Genomic DNA, 16889 nt, shown 5'->3' with positions numbered 1-16889 from the left:
TTATTGTTTCCCTTTTATTATTTTATTGTTTCCCTTCAACGTGGTGACTTTACCGAAAGAACTAAGGATATGAATTACTGCAGTCACGAAAGCTTTAAATCAAAACGTAAATAGTTTTCGTTACTTTGTTGAAGACAAAGCCCCTTGTTCTTGCTTTCACAAATCACTTTTGTTCAAGTTATCACCCAGGCAAAGTTTCAACCACGTTTTGTTTCCTGGAGGATCCATCGCCTCACTCTTAGGCTTCGCTGTGCCATCTTCTTTGGTTCTTTCGGTAAAGTCACCACCACCACCACGTAGAATGAGAATAAAATAATACATTGATAAAATAAAATAACACAATAATAATATTCTAACACGACGTTTCGGCCACAACACAAGCGGCCTTCATCAGGTGAAGGGACGAGACTTGTCTGGTAGGACATCGCTGGAGTAGCCGCATTTAGCAATTGAACATCGAACCACACTCCAGCGCTGTCCTAACCAGACACAGTCTCGTCCCTTCACCTGATGAAGGCCGCTTGTGTTGTGGCTTGAAACGTCGTGTGAGAATATTATTATTGTGTTATTTTATTTTATGAGAAAATAATAAATTGATAAATAATAAATTGATAAAATAAAATAACAATAATATTATTGTTATTTTATTTTATTAAAATAACAATAATATTATTATAAAATAACAATAATATTATTGTTATTTTATTATTATTGTGTTATTTTATTTTATGAGAAAATAATAAATTGATAAATAATAAATTGATAAAATAAAATAACAATAATATTATTGTTATTTTATTTTATCAATTTATTAATAACAATAATATTATTGTTATTTTATTTTATCAATTTATTATTTTATAAGGTGGACACAGCAGCTCTTAATAAAATAATAATATTGTTATTTAACAATAATATTGTTATTTTATTTTATCAATTTATTATTTTATTCTCATTCTACGTGGTGGTGGTGGTGGTGACTTTACCGAAAGAACCAAAGAAGATGAATCCTTGCTAGTCACGAAAAGCTTTAAATCGAAATGAGACCAACCTCGTCCACATTGCTCCTCACAAGAGGGTCAGGGACTTTAGGATTTACTGGTGGCAGAAATTGTCTGCAATGACAAGAAGGGACACGATTCAGTTCCCAACGTGCATACATATGGTTATTCAAAATTGACCGCATATGCATGTTGCAGTAGCCAGACTCCAGGACTCAGAGCAAGGACTGTGCATGCCCACTGCTCATTCTTGGATCTCTGTGCGCCAAAAGGACACAGCAGCTCAAACAGAAATGAGGCCCACAGATAATACGTCCACCTTATGAGAAGATGGCTCTGCCCAGCAAGCTGTAACAAACACAATAAATATGAAATTGTTGATTTAAAGCATTTCGTGACTGCAGTAATTCATATTCTTAGTTTTTTTTCGGTAAAGTCACCACCACGTTGAAGAGAAACAACAAAATAATAATAAAAAAATATATAAAACAATAAAAAAAAATTCTCACGACGTTTCGACCATAACTCAAACGGTCTGAGTTTGAGTTATGGTCGAAACGTCGTGAGAATTTTTTTTATTGGTTTATATATTTTTATTTTGTTGTTTCTCTTCAACGTGGTGACTTTACCGAAAAAAATTAAAATAAATATCACTTTAAAGCATAACTCAAACGGTGTGAACTGACAAAGACATCGAATACAAAACCCTGACGAATGGGGTTGAAGCCAAAACAAAGTTGTTCTGACGATGTTGCACACTTTATTTTGTTACATACGTTCAGAACTTTACTTAAAAACAACAGCTCAAAAGGTGATGCGTGATTTACGATGGCAAGTTTTATTTGTGATTTCTCCGTTTTAAATAAAATCCATGTTGGTCGTGCTGTGTCTCTATAATACATTATAGTTTATATACTTTATAGACTGTTTTATAGACTGTTTATATACTTTATAGACTGTTTATATACATTATAGACTGTTTATATACATTATAGACTGTTTATATACATTATAGACTGTTTATATACATTATAGACTGTTTATATACTTTATAGACTGTTTATATACTTTATAGACTGTTTATATACTTTATAGACTGTTTATATACATTATAGACTGTTTATATACTTTATAGACTGTTTATATACTTTATAGATTGTTTATATACTTTATAGACTGTTTATATACATTATAGACTGTTTATATACTTTATAGACTGTTTATATACTTTATAGACTGTTTATATACTTTATAGACTGTTTATATACATTATAGACTGTTTATATACTTTATAGACTGTTTATATACTTTATAGACTGTTTATATACATTATAGACTGTTTATATACTTTATAGATTGTTTATATACATTATAGACTGTTTATATACATTATAGACTGTTTATATACATTATAGACTGTTTATATACTTTATAGACTGTTTATATACATTATAGACTGTTTATATACTTTATAGACTGTTTATATACTTTATAGACTGTTTATATACATTATGGACTGTTTATATACTTTATAGACTGTTTATATACATTATAGACTGTTTATATACATTATAGACTGTTTATATACTTTATAGACTGTTTATATACATTATAGACTGTTTATATACTTTATAGACTGTTTATATACTTTATAGACTGTTTATATACTTTATAGACTGTTTTATACTTTATAGACTGTTTATATACATTATAGACTGTTTATATACATTATAGACTGTTTATATCTTTATAGACTGTTTATATACATTATAGACTGTTTATATACAATATAGACTGTTTATATACATTATAGACTGTTTATATCTTTATAGACTGTTTATATACATTATAGACTGTTTATATACTTTATAGACTGTTTATATACATTATAGACTGTATATATACATTATAGACTGTTTATATACATTATAGACTGTTTATATACATTATAGACCGTTTATATACATTATAGACTGTCTATATACATTATAGACTGTTTATATACATTATAGACTGTTTATATACTTTATAGACTGTTTATATACATTATAGACTGTTTATATACATTATAGACTGTTTATATACATTATAGACTGTTTATATACATTATATACTGTTTATATACATTATAGACTGTTTATATACATTATAGACTGTTTATATACTTTATAGACTGTTTATATACATTATAGACTGTTTATATACATTATAGACTGTTTATATACTTTATAGACTGTTTATATACATTATAGACTGTTTATATACATTATAGACTGTTTATATACATTATAGACTGTCTATATACATTATAGACTGTTTATATACATTATAGACTGTTTATATACTTTATAGACTGTTTATATACATTATAGACTGTTTATATACATTATAGACTGTTTATATACATTATAGACTGTTTATATACTTTATAGACTGTTTATATACTTTATAGACTGTTTATATACATTATAGACTTTATATACTTTATAGACTGTTTATATACATTATAGACTCTTTATATACTTTATAGACTGTTTATATACTTTATAGACTGTTTATATACTTTATAGACTGTTTATATACATTATAGACTGTTTATATACATTACAGACTGTTTATATACTTTATAGACTGTTTATATACATTATAGACTGTTTATATACATTATAGACTGTTTATATACATTATAGACTGTTTATATACTTTATAGACTGTTTATATACATTATAGACTGTTTATATACTTTATAGACTGTTTATATACTTTATAGACTGTTTATATACATTATGGACTGTTTATATACTTTATAGACTGTTTATATACATTATAGACTGTTTATATACATTATAGACTGTTTATATACTTTATAGACTGTTTATATACTTTATAGACTGTTTATATACTTTTTAGACTGTTTATATACATTATAGACTGTTTATATACATTATAGACTGTTTATATCTTTATAGACTGTTTATATACATTATAGACTGTTTATATACATTATAGACTGTTTATATACATTACAGACTGTTTATATACTTTATAGACTGTTTATATACGTTGTAGACTGTTTATATACTTTATAGACTGTTTATATACATTATAGACTTTATATACTTTATAGACTGTTTATATACATTATAGACTGTTTATATACATTATAGACTGTTTATATACATTATAGACTGTTTATATACATTATAGCCTGTTTATATACTTTATAGACTGTTTATATACATTATAGACTGTTTATATACATTATAGCCTGTTTATATACTTTATAGACTGTTTATATACATTATAGACTGTTTATATACATTATAGACTGTTTATATACATTATAGACTGTTTATATACATTATAGACTGTTTATATACATTATATACTGTTTATATACATTATAGACTGTTTATATACATTATAGACTGTTTATATACTTTATAGACTGTTTATATACATTATAGACTGTTTATATACATTATAGACTGTTTATATACTTTATAGACTGTTTATATACATTATAGACTGTTTATATACATTATAGACTGTTTATATACATTATAGACTGTCTATATACATTATAGACTGTTTATATACATTATAGACTGTTTATATACTTTATAGACTGTTTATATACATTATAGACTGTTTATATACATTATAGACTGTTTATATACATTATAGACTGTTTATATACTTTATAGACTGTTTATATACTTTATAGACTGTTTATATACATTATAGACTTTATATACTTTATAGACTGTTTATATACATTATAGACTCTTTATATACTTTATAGACTGTTTATATACTTTATAGACTGTTTATATACTTTATAGACTGTTTATATACATTATAGACTGTTTATATACATTACAGACTGTTTATATACTTTATAGACTGTTTATATACATTATAGACTGTTTATATACATTATAGACTGTTTATATACATTATAGACTGTTTATATACTTTATAGACTGTTTATATACATTATAGACTGTTTATATACTTTATAGACTGTTTATATACTTTATAGACTGTTTATATACATTATGGACTGTTTATATACTTTATAGACTGTTTATATACATTATAGACTGTTTATATACATTATAGACTGTTTATATACTTTATAGACTGTTTATATACTTTATAGACTGTTTATATACTTTTTAGACTGTTTATATACATTATAGACTGTTTATATACATTATAGACTGTTTATATCTTTATAGACTGTTTATATACATTATAGACTGTTTATATACATTATAGACTGTTTATATACATTACAGACTGTTTATATACTTTATAGACTGTTTATATACGTTGTAGACTGTTTATATACATTATAGACTGTTTATATACATTATAGACTGTTTATATACATTATAGACTGTTTATATACTTTATAGACTGTTTATATACATTATAGACTGTTTATATACATTATAGACTGTTTATATACATTATAGCCTGTTTATATACTTTATAGACTGTTTATATACATTATAGACTGTTTATATACATTATAGCCTGTTTATATACTTTATAGACTGTTTATATACATTATAGACTGTTTATATACATTATAGACTGTTTATATACATTATAGACTGTGTATATACATTATAGACTGTTTATATACTTTATAGATTGTTTATATACTTTATAGACTGTTTATATACATTATAGACTGTTTATATACTTTATAGACTGTTTATATACTTTATAGACTGTTTATATACATTATAGACTGTTTATATACATTATAGACTGTTTATATACATTATAGACTGTTTATATACATTATAGACTGTTTATATACATTATAGACTGTCTATATACATTATAGACTGTTTATATACATTATAGACTGTTTATATACATTATAGACTGTTTATATACTTTATAGACTGTTTATATACATTATAGACTGTTTATATACATTATAGACTTCATATACATTATAGACTGTTTATATACTTTATAGACTGTTTATATACATTATAGACTCTTTATATACTTTATAGACTGTTTATATACTTTATAGACTGTTTATATACTTTATAGACTGTTTATATACATTATAGACTGTTTATATACTTTATAGACTGTTTATATACTTTATAGATTGTTTATATACTTTATAGACTGTTTATATACATTATAGACTGTTTATATACTTTATAGACTGTTTATATACTTTATAGACTGTTTATATACTTTATAGACTGTTTATATACATTATAGACTGTTTATATACTTTATAGACTGTTTATATACTTTATAGACTGTTTATATACATTATAGACTGTTTATATACTTTATAGATTGTTTATATACATTATAGACTGTTTATATACATTATAGACTGTTTATATACATTATAGACTGTTTATATACTTTATAGACTGTTTATATACATTATAGACTGTTTATATACTTTATAGACTGTTTATATACTTTATAGACTGTTTATATACATTATGGACTGTTTATATACTTTATAGACTGTTTATATACATTATAGACTGTTTATATACATTATAGACTGTTTATATACTTTATAGACTGTTTATATACATTATAGACTGTTTATATACTTTATAGACTGTTTATATACATTATAGACTGTTTATATACTTTATAGACTGTTTATATACTTTATAGACTGTTTTTATACTTTATAGACTGTTTATATACATTATAGACTGTTTATATACATTATAGACTGTTTATATCTTTATAGACTGTTTATATACATTATAGACTGTTTATATACAATATAGACTGTTTATATACATTATAGACTGTTTATATCTTTATAGACTGTTTATATACATTATAGACTGTTTATATACTTTATAGACTGTTTATATACATTATAGACTGTTTATATACATTATAGACTGTATATATACATTATAGACTGTTTATATACATTATAGACTGTTTATATACATTATAGACCGTTTATATACATTATAGACTGTCTATATACATTATAGACTGTTTATATACATTATAGACTGTTTATATACTTTATAGACTGTTTATATACATTATAGACTGTTTATATACATTATAGACTGTTTATATACATTATAGACTGTTTATATACATTATATACTGTTTATATACATTATAGACTGTTTATATACATTATAGACTGTTTATATAGTTTATAGACTGTTTATATACATTATAGACTGTTTATATACATTATAGACTGTTTATATACTTTATAGACTGTTTATATACATTATAGACTGTTTATATACATTATAGACTGTTTATATACATTATAGACTGTCTATATACATTATAGACTGTTTATATACATTATAGACTGTTTATATACTTTATAGACTGTTTATATACATTATAGACTGTTTATATACATTATAGACTGTTTATATACATTATAGACTTCATATACATTATAGACTGTTTATATACTTTATAGACTGTTTATATACTTTATAGACTGTTTATATACATTATAGACTTTATATACTTTATAGACTGTTTATATACATTATAGACTCTTTATATACTTTATAGACTGTTTATATACTTTATAGACTGTTTATATACTTTATAGACTGTTTATATACATTATAGACTGTTTATATACATTACAGACTGTTTATATACTTTATAGACTGTTTATATACATTATAGACTGTTTATATACATTATAGACTGTTTATATACATTATAGACTGTTTATATACTTTATAGACTGTTTATATACTTTATAGACTGTTTATATACATTATGGACTGTTTATATACTTTATAGACTGTTTATATACATTATAGACTGTTTATATACATTATAGACTGTTTATATACTTTATAGACTGTTTATATACTTTATAGACTGTTTATATACTTTTTAGACTGTTTATATACATTATAGACTGTTTATATACATTATAGACTGTTTATATCTTTATAGACTGTTTATATACATTATAGACTGTTTATATACATTATAGACTGTTTATATACATTACAGACTGTTTATATACTTTATAGACTGTTTATATACGTTGTAGACTGTTTATATACATTATAGACTGTTTATATACATTATAGACTGTTTATATACATTATAGACTGTTTATATACTTTATAGACTGTTTATATACATTATAGACTGTTTATATACATTATAGACTGTTTATATACATTATAGCCTGTTTATATACTTTATAGACTGTTTATATACATTATAGACTGTTTATATACATTATAGCCTGTTTATATACTTTATAGACTGTTTATATACATTATAGACTGTTTATATACATTATAGACTGTTTATATACATTATAGACTGTTTATATACATTATAGACTGTTTATATACTTTATAGATTGTTTATATACTTTATAGACTGTTTATATACATTATAGACTGTTTATATACTTTATAGACTGTTTATATATATTATAGACTGTTTATATACATTATAGGCTGTTTATATACTTTATAGACTGTTTATATACATTATAGACTGTTTATATACATTATAGACTGTTTATATACTTTATAGACTGTTTATATACATTATAGACTGTTTATATACTTTATAGACTGTTTATATACTTTATAGACTGTTTTTATACTTTATAGACTGTTTATATACATTATAGACTGTTTATATACATTATAGACTGTTTATATCTTTATAGACTGTTTATATACATTATAGACTGTTTATATACAATATAGACTGTTTATATACATTATAGACTGTTTATATCTTTATAGACTGTTTATATACATTATAGACTGTTTATATACTTTATAGACTGTTTATATACATTATAGACTGTTTATATACATTATAGACTGTTTATATACATTATAGACTGTTTATATACATTATAGATTGTTTATATACTTTATAGACTGTTTATATACATTATAGACTGTTTATATACATTATAGACTGTTTATATACATTATAGACTGTTTATATACATTATAGCCTGTTTATATACTTTATAGACTGTTTATATACATTATAGACTGTTTATATACATTATAGCCTGTTTATATACTTTATAGACTGTTTATATACATTATAGACTGTTTATATACATTATAGACTGTTTATATACATTATAGACTGTTTATATACATTATAGACTGTTTATATACATTATATACTGTTTATATACATTATAGACTGTTTATATACATTATAGACTGTTTATATACTTTATAGACTGTTTATATACATTATAGACTGTTTATATACATTATAGACTGTTTATATACTTTATAGACTGTTTATATACATTATAGACTGTTTATATACATTATAGACTGTTTATATACATTATAGACTGTCTATATACATTATAGACTGTTTATATACATTATAGACTGTTTATATACTTTATAGACTGTTTATATACATTATAGACTGTTTATATACATTATAGACTGTTTATATACATTATAGACTGTTTATATACTTTATAGACTGTTTATATACTTTATAGACTGTTTATATACATTATAGACTTTATATACTTTATAGACTGTTTATATACATTATAGACTCTTTATATACTTTATAGACTGTTTATATACTTTATAGACTGTTTATATACTTTATAGACTGTTTATATACATTATAGACTGTTTATATACATTACAGACTGTTTATATACTTTATAGACTGTTTATATACATTATAGACTGTTTATATACATTATAGACTGTTTATATACATTATAGACTGTTTATATACTTTATAGACTGTTTATATACATTATAGACTGTTTATATACTTTATAGACTGTTTATATACTTTATAGACTGTTTATATACATTATGGACTGTTTATATACTTTATAGACTGTTTATATACATTATAGACTGTTTATATACATTATAGACTGTTTATATACTTTATAGACTGTTTATATACTTTATAGACTGTTTATATACTTTTTAGACTGTTTATATACATTATAGACTGTTTATATACATTATAGACTGTTTATATCTTTATAGACTGTTTATATACATTATAGACTGTTTATATACATTACAGACTGTTTATATACATTACAGACTGTTTATATACTTTATAGACTGTTTATATACGTTGTAGACTGTTTATATACATTATAGACTGTTTATATACATTATAGACTGTTTATATACATTATAGACTGTTTATATACTTTATAGACTGTTTATATACATTATAGACTGTTTATATACATTATAGACTGTTTATATACATTATAGCCTGTTTATATACTTTATAGACTGTTTATATACATTATAGACTGTTTATATACATTATAGCCTGTTTATATACTTTATAGACTGTTTATATACATTATAGACTGTTTATATACATTATAGACTGTTTATATACATTATAGACTGTGTATATACATTATAGACTGTTTATATACTTTATAGATTGTTTATATACTTTATAGACTGTTTATATACATTATAGACTGTTTATATACTTTATAGACTGTTTATATACTTTATAGACTGTTTATATACATTATAGACTGTTTATATACATTATAGACTGTTTATATACATTATAGACTGTTTATATACATTATAGACTGTTTATATACATTATAGACTGTCTATATACATTATAGACTGTTTATATACATTATAGACTGTTTATATACTTTATAGACTGTTTATATACATTATAGACTGTTTATATACATTATAGACTTCATATACATTATAGACTGTTTATATACTTTATAGACTGTTTATATACATTATAGACTCTTTATATACTTTATAGACTGTTTATATACTTTATAGACTGTTTATATACTTTATAGACTGTTTATATACATTATAGACTGTTTATATACTTTATAGACTGTTTATATACTTTATAGATTGTTTATATACTTTATAGACTGTTTATATACATTATAGACTGTTTATATACTTTATAGACTGTTTATATACTTTATAGACTGTTTATATACTTTATAGACTGTTTATATACATTATAGACTGTTTATATACATTATAGACTGTTTATATACTTTATAGACTGTTTATATACATTATAGACTGTTTATATACTTTATAGATTGTTTATATACATTATAGACTGTTTATATACATTATAGACTGTTTATATACATTATAGACTGTTTATATATACTTTATAGACTGTTTATATACATTATAGACTGTTTATATACTTTATAGACTGTTTATATACTTTATAGACTGTTTATATACATTATGGACTGTTTATATACTTTATAGACTGTTTATATACATTATAGACTGTTTATATACATTATAGACTGTTTATATACTTTATAGACTGTTTATATACATTATAGACTGTTTATATACTTTATAGACTGTTTATATACATTATAGACTGTTTATATACTTTATAGACTGTTTATATACTTTATAGACTGTTTTTATACTTTATAGACTGTTTATATACATTATAGACTGTTTATATACATTATAGACTGTTTATATCTTTATAGACTGTTTATATACATTATAGACTGTTTATATACAATATAGACTGTTTATATACATTATAGACTGTTTATATCTTTATAGACTGTTTATATACATTATAGACTGTTTATATACTTTATAGACTGTTTATATACATTATAGACTGTTTATATACATTATAGACTGTATATATACATTATAGACTGTTTATATACATTATAGACTGTTTATATACATTATAGACCGTTTATATACATTATAGACTGTCTATATACATTATAGACTGTTTATATACATTATAGACTGTTTATATACATTATAGACTGTTTATATACATTATAGACTGTTTATATACATTATAGACTGTTTATATACATTATATACTGTTTATATACATTATAGACTGTTTATATACATTATAGACTGTTTATATAGTTTATAGACTGTTTATATACATTATAGACTGTTTATATACATTATAGACTGTTTATATACTTTATAGACTGTTTATATACATTATAGACTGTTTATATACATTATAGACTGTTTATATACATTATAGACTGTCTATATACATTATAGACTGTTTATATACATTATAGACTGTTTATATACTTTATAGACTGTTTATATACATTATAGACTGTTTATATACATTATAGACTTCATATACATTATAGACTGTTTATATACTTTATAGACTGTTTATATACTTTATAGACTGTTTATATACATTATAGACTTTATATACTTTATAGACTGTTTATATACATTATAGACTCTTTATATACTTTATAGACTGTTTATATACTTTATAGACTGTTTATATACTTTATAGACTGTTTATATACATTATAGACTGTTTATATACATTACAGACTGTTTATATACTTTATAGACTGTTTATATACATTATAGACTGTTTATATACATTATAGACTGTTTATATACATTATAGACTGTTTATATACTTTATAGACTGTTTATATACTTTATAGACTGTTTATATACATTATGGACTGTTTATATACTTTATAGACTGTTTATATACATTATAGACTGTTTATATACATTATAGACTGTTTATATACTTTATAGACTGTTTATATACTTTATAGACTGTTTATATACTTTTTAGACTGTTTATATACATTATAGACTGTTTATATACATTATAGACTGTTTATATCTTTAGAGACTGTTTATATACATTATAGACTGTTTATATACATTATAGACTGTTTATATACATTACAGACTGTTTATATACTTTATAGACTGTTTATATACGTTGTAGACTGTTTATATACATTATAGACTGTTTATATACATTATAGACTGTTTATATACATTATAGACTGTTTATATACTTTATAGACTGTTTATATACATTATAGACTGTTTATATACATTATAGACTGTTTATATACATTATAGCCTGTTTATATACTTTATAGACTGTTTATATACATTATAGACTGTTTATATACATTATAGCCTGTTTATATACTTTATAGACTGTTTATATACATTATAGACTGTTTATATACATTATAGACTGTTTATATACATTATAGACTGTTTATATACATTATAGACTGTTTATATACTTTATAGATTGTTTATATACTTTATAGACTGTTTATATACATTATAGACTGTTTATATACTTTATAGACTGTTTATATATATTATAGACTGTTTATATACATTATAGGCTGTTTATATACTTTATAGACTGTTTATATACATTATAGACTGTTTATATACATTATAGACTGTTTATATACTTTATAGACTGTTTATATACATTATAGACTGTTTATATACTTTATAGACTGTTTATATACTTTATAGACTGTTTTTATACTTTATAGACTGTTTATATACATTATAGACTGTTTATATACATTATAGACTGTTTATATCTTTATAGACTGTTTATATACATTATAGACTGTTTATATACAATATAGACTGTTTATATACATTATAGACTGTTTATATCTTTATAGACTGTTTATATACATTATAGACTGTTTATATACTTTATAGACTGTTTATATACATTATAGACTGTTTATATACATTATAGACTGTTTATATACATTATAGACTGTTTATATACATTATAGATTGTTTATATACTTTATAGACTGTTTATATACATTATAGACTGTTTATATACTTTATAGACTGTTTATATACATTTTAGACTGTTTATATACTTTATAGACTGTTTATATACATTATAGACTGTTTACATACATTATAGACTGTTTATATACTTTATAGACTGTTTATATACATTATAGACTGTTTATATACTTTATAGACTGTTTATATACATTATAGACTGTTTATATACATTATAGACTTTATATACATTATAGACTGTTTATATACTTTATAGACTGTTTATATACATTATAGACTGTATATACATTATAGACTGTTTATATACTTTATAGACTGTTTATATACTTTATAGACTGTTTATATACATTATAGACTGTTTATATACATTATAGACTGTTCATATACTTTATAGACTGTTTATATACATTGTAGACTGTTTATATACATAATAGACTGTTTATATACATTATAGACTGTTTATATACATTATAGACTGTTTATATACATTATAGACTGTTTATATACTTTATAGACTGTTTATATACATTATAGACTGTTTATATACTTTATAGACTGTTTATATACTTTATAGACTGTTTATATACTTTATAGACTGTTTATATCTTTATAGACTGTTTATATACATTATAGACTGTTTATATACATTATAGACTGTTTATATACATTATAGACTGTTTATATACATTATAGACTGTTTATATACTTTATAGACTGTTTATATACATTATCGACTGTTTATATACATTATAGATTGTTTATATACTTTATAGACTGTTTATATACATTATAGACTGTTTATATACTTTATAGACTGTTTATATACATTATAGACTGTTTATATACATTATAGACTGTTTATATACATTATAGACTGTTTATATACTTTATAGACTGTTTATATACATTATAGACTGTTTATATACTTTATAGACTGTTTATATACATTATGGACTGTTTATATACTTTATAGACTGTTTATATAATTTATAGACTGTTTATATACATTATAGACTGTTTATATACATTATAGACTGTTTATATACATTATAGACTGTTTATATACTTTATAGACTGTTTATATACATTATAGACTGTTTATATACTTTATAGACTGTTTATATACTTTATAGACTGTTTATATACATTATAGACTGTTTATATACTTTATAGACTGTTTATATACTTTATAGACTGTTTATATACTTTATAGACTGTTTATATACTTTATAGACTGTTTATATACATTATAGACTGTTTATATACATTATAGACTGTTTATATACTTTATAGACTGTTTATATACTTTATAGACTGTTTATATCTTTATAGACTGTTTATATACATTATATAAACACTCACCATACTTAATAACCATTACTACAGTCTACATTATAGACTGTCAGTACACTCACCATACTTAATAACCATTACTACAGTCTACATTATAGACTGTCAGTACACTCACCATACTTAATAACCATTACTACAGTCTACATTATAGACTGTCAGTACACTCACCTTAATTAATAACCATTACTACAGTCTACATTATAGACTGTCAGTACACTCACCATACTTAATAACCATTACTACAGTCTACATTTTAGACTGTCAGTACACTCACTATACTTAATAACCATTGCTACAGTCTACATTATAGACTGTCAGTACACTCACCATACTTAATAACCATTGCTAGAGTCTACATTATAGACTGTCAGTACACTCACCATACTTAATAACCATTGCTACAGTCTACATTATAGACTGTCAGTACACTCACCATACTTAATAACCATTGCTACAGTCTACATTATAGACTGTCAGTACACTCACTCTGCTTAATAACCATTACTACAGTCTACATTATAGACTGTCAGTACACTCACCATACTTAATAACCATTACTACAGTCTACATTATAGACTGTCAGTACACTCACCATACTTAATGACCATTGCTACAGTCTACATTATAGACTGTCAGTACACTCACCATACTTAATAACCATTGCTACAGTCTACATTATAGACTGTCAGTACACTCACTCTGCTTAATAACCATTACTACAGTCTACATTATAGACTGTCAGTACACTCACCATACTTAATAACCATTACTACAGTCTACATTATAGACTGTCAGTACACTCACCATACTTAATGACCATTACAACAGTCTACATTATAGACTGTCAGTACACTCACCATACTTAATAACCATTGCTACAGTCTACATTATAGACTGTCAGTACACTCACTATACTTAATAACCATTGCTAGAATCTACATTATAGACTGTCAGTACACTCACCATACTTAATAACCATTACTACAGTCTACATTATAGACTGTCAGTACACTCACCATACTTAATGACCATTACAACAGTCTACATTATAGACTGTCAGTACACTCACCATACTTAATAACCATTACAACAGTCTACATTATAGACTGTCAGTACACTCACCATACTTAATGACCATTACAACAGTCTACATTATAGACTGTCAGTACACTCACCATACTTAATAACCATTGCTAGAGTCTACATTATAGACTGTCAGTACACTCACCATACTTAATAACCATTACTACAGTCTACATTATAGACTGCCAGTACACTCACCATACTTAATAACCATTACTACAGTCTACATTACAGACTGTCAGTACACTCACCATACTTAATAACCATTACTACAGTCTACATTATAGACTGTCAGTACACTCACCATACTTAATAACCATTGCTACAGTCTACATTATAGACTGTCAGTACACTCACTCAGCTTAATAACCATTACTACAGTCTACATTATAGACTGTCAGTACACTCACCATACTTAATAACCATTACAACAGTCTACATTATAGACTGTCAGTACACTCACCATACTTAATAACCATTACAACAGTCTACATTATAGACTGTCAGTACACTCACCATACTTAATAACCATTACTACAGTCTACATTATAGACTGTCAGTACACTCACCATACTTAATAACCATTACAACAGTCTACATTATAGACTGTCAGTACACTCACCATACTTAATAACCATTGCTACAGTCTACATTATAGACTGTCAGTACACTCACCATACTTAATAACCATTACTACAGTCTACATTATAGACTGTCAGTACACTCACTATACTTAATAACCATTGCTAGAATCTACATTATAGACTGT

This window comes from Petromyzon marinus, unplaced genomic scaffold, assembly GCF_048934315.1.
Source record: "Petromyzon marinus isolate PM22_M1 ecotype Great Lakes invasive population unplaced genomic scaffold, UKy_Petmar_22M1.pri1.0 PM_G_Scaffold_7, whole genome shotgun sequence".
Taxonomy (NCBI): Eukaryota; Metazoa; Chordata; class Hyperoartia; order Petromyzontiformes; family Petromyzontidae; genus Petromyzon; species Petromyzon marinus.
This window is presented reverse-complemented; position numbering follows the sequence as displayed.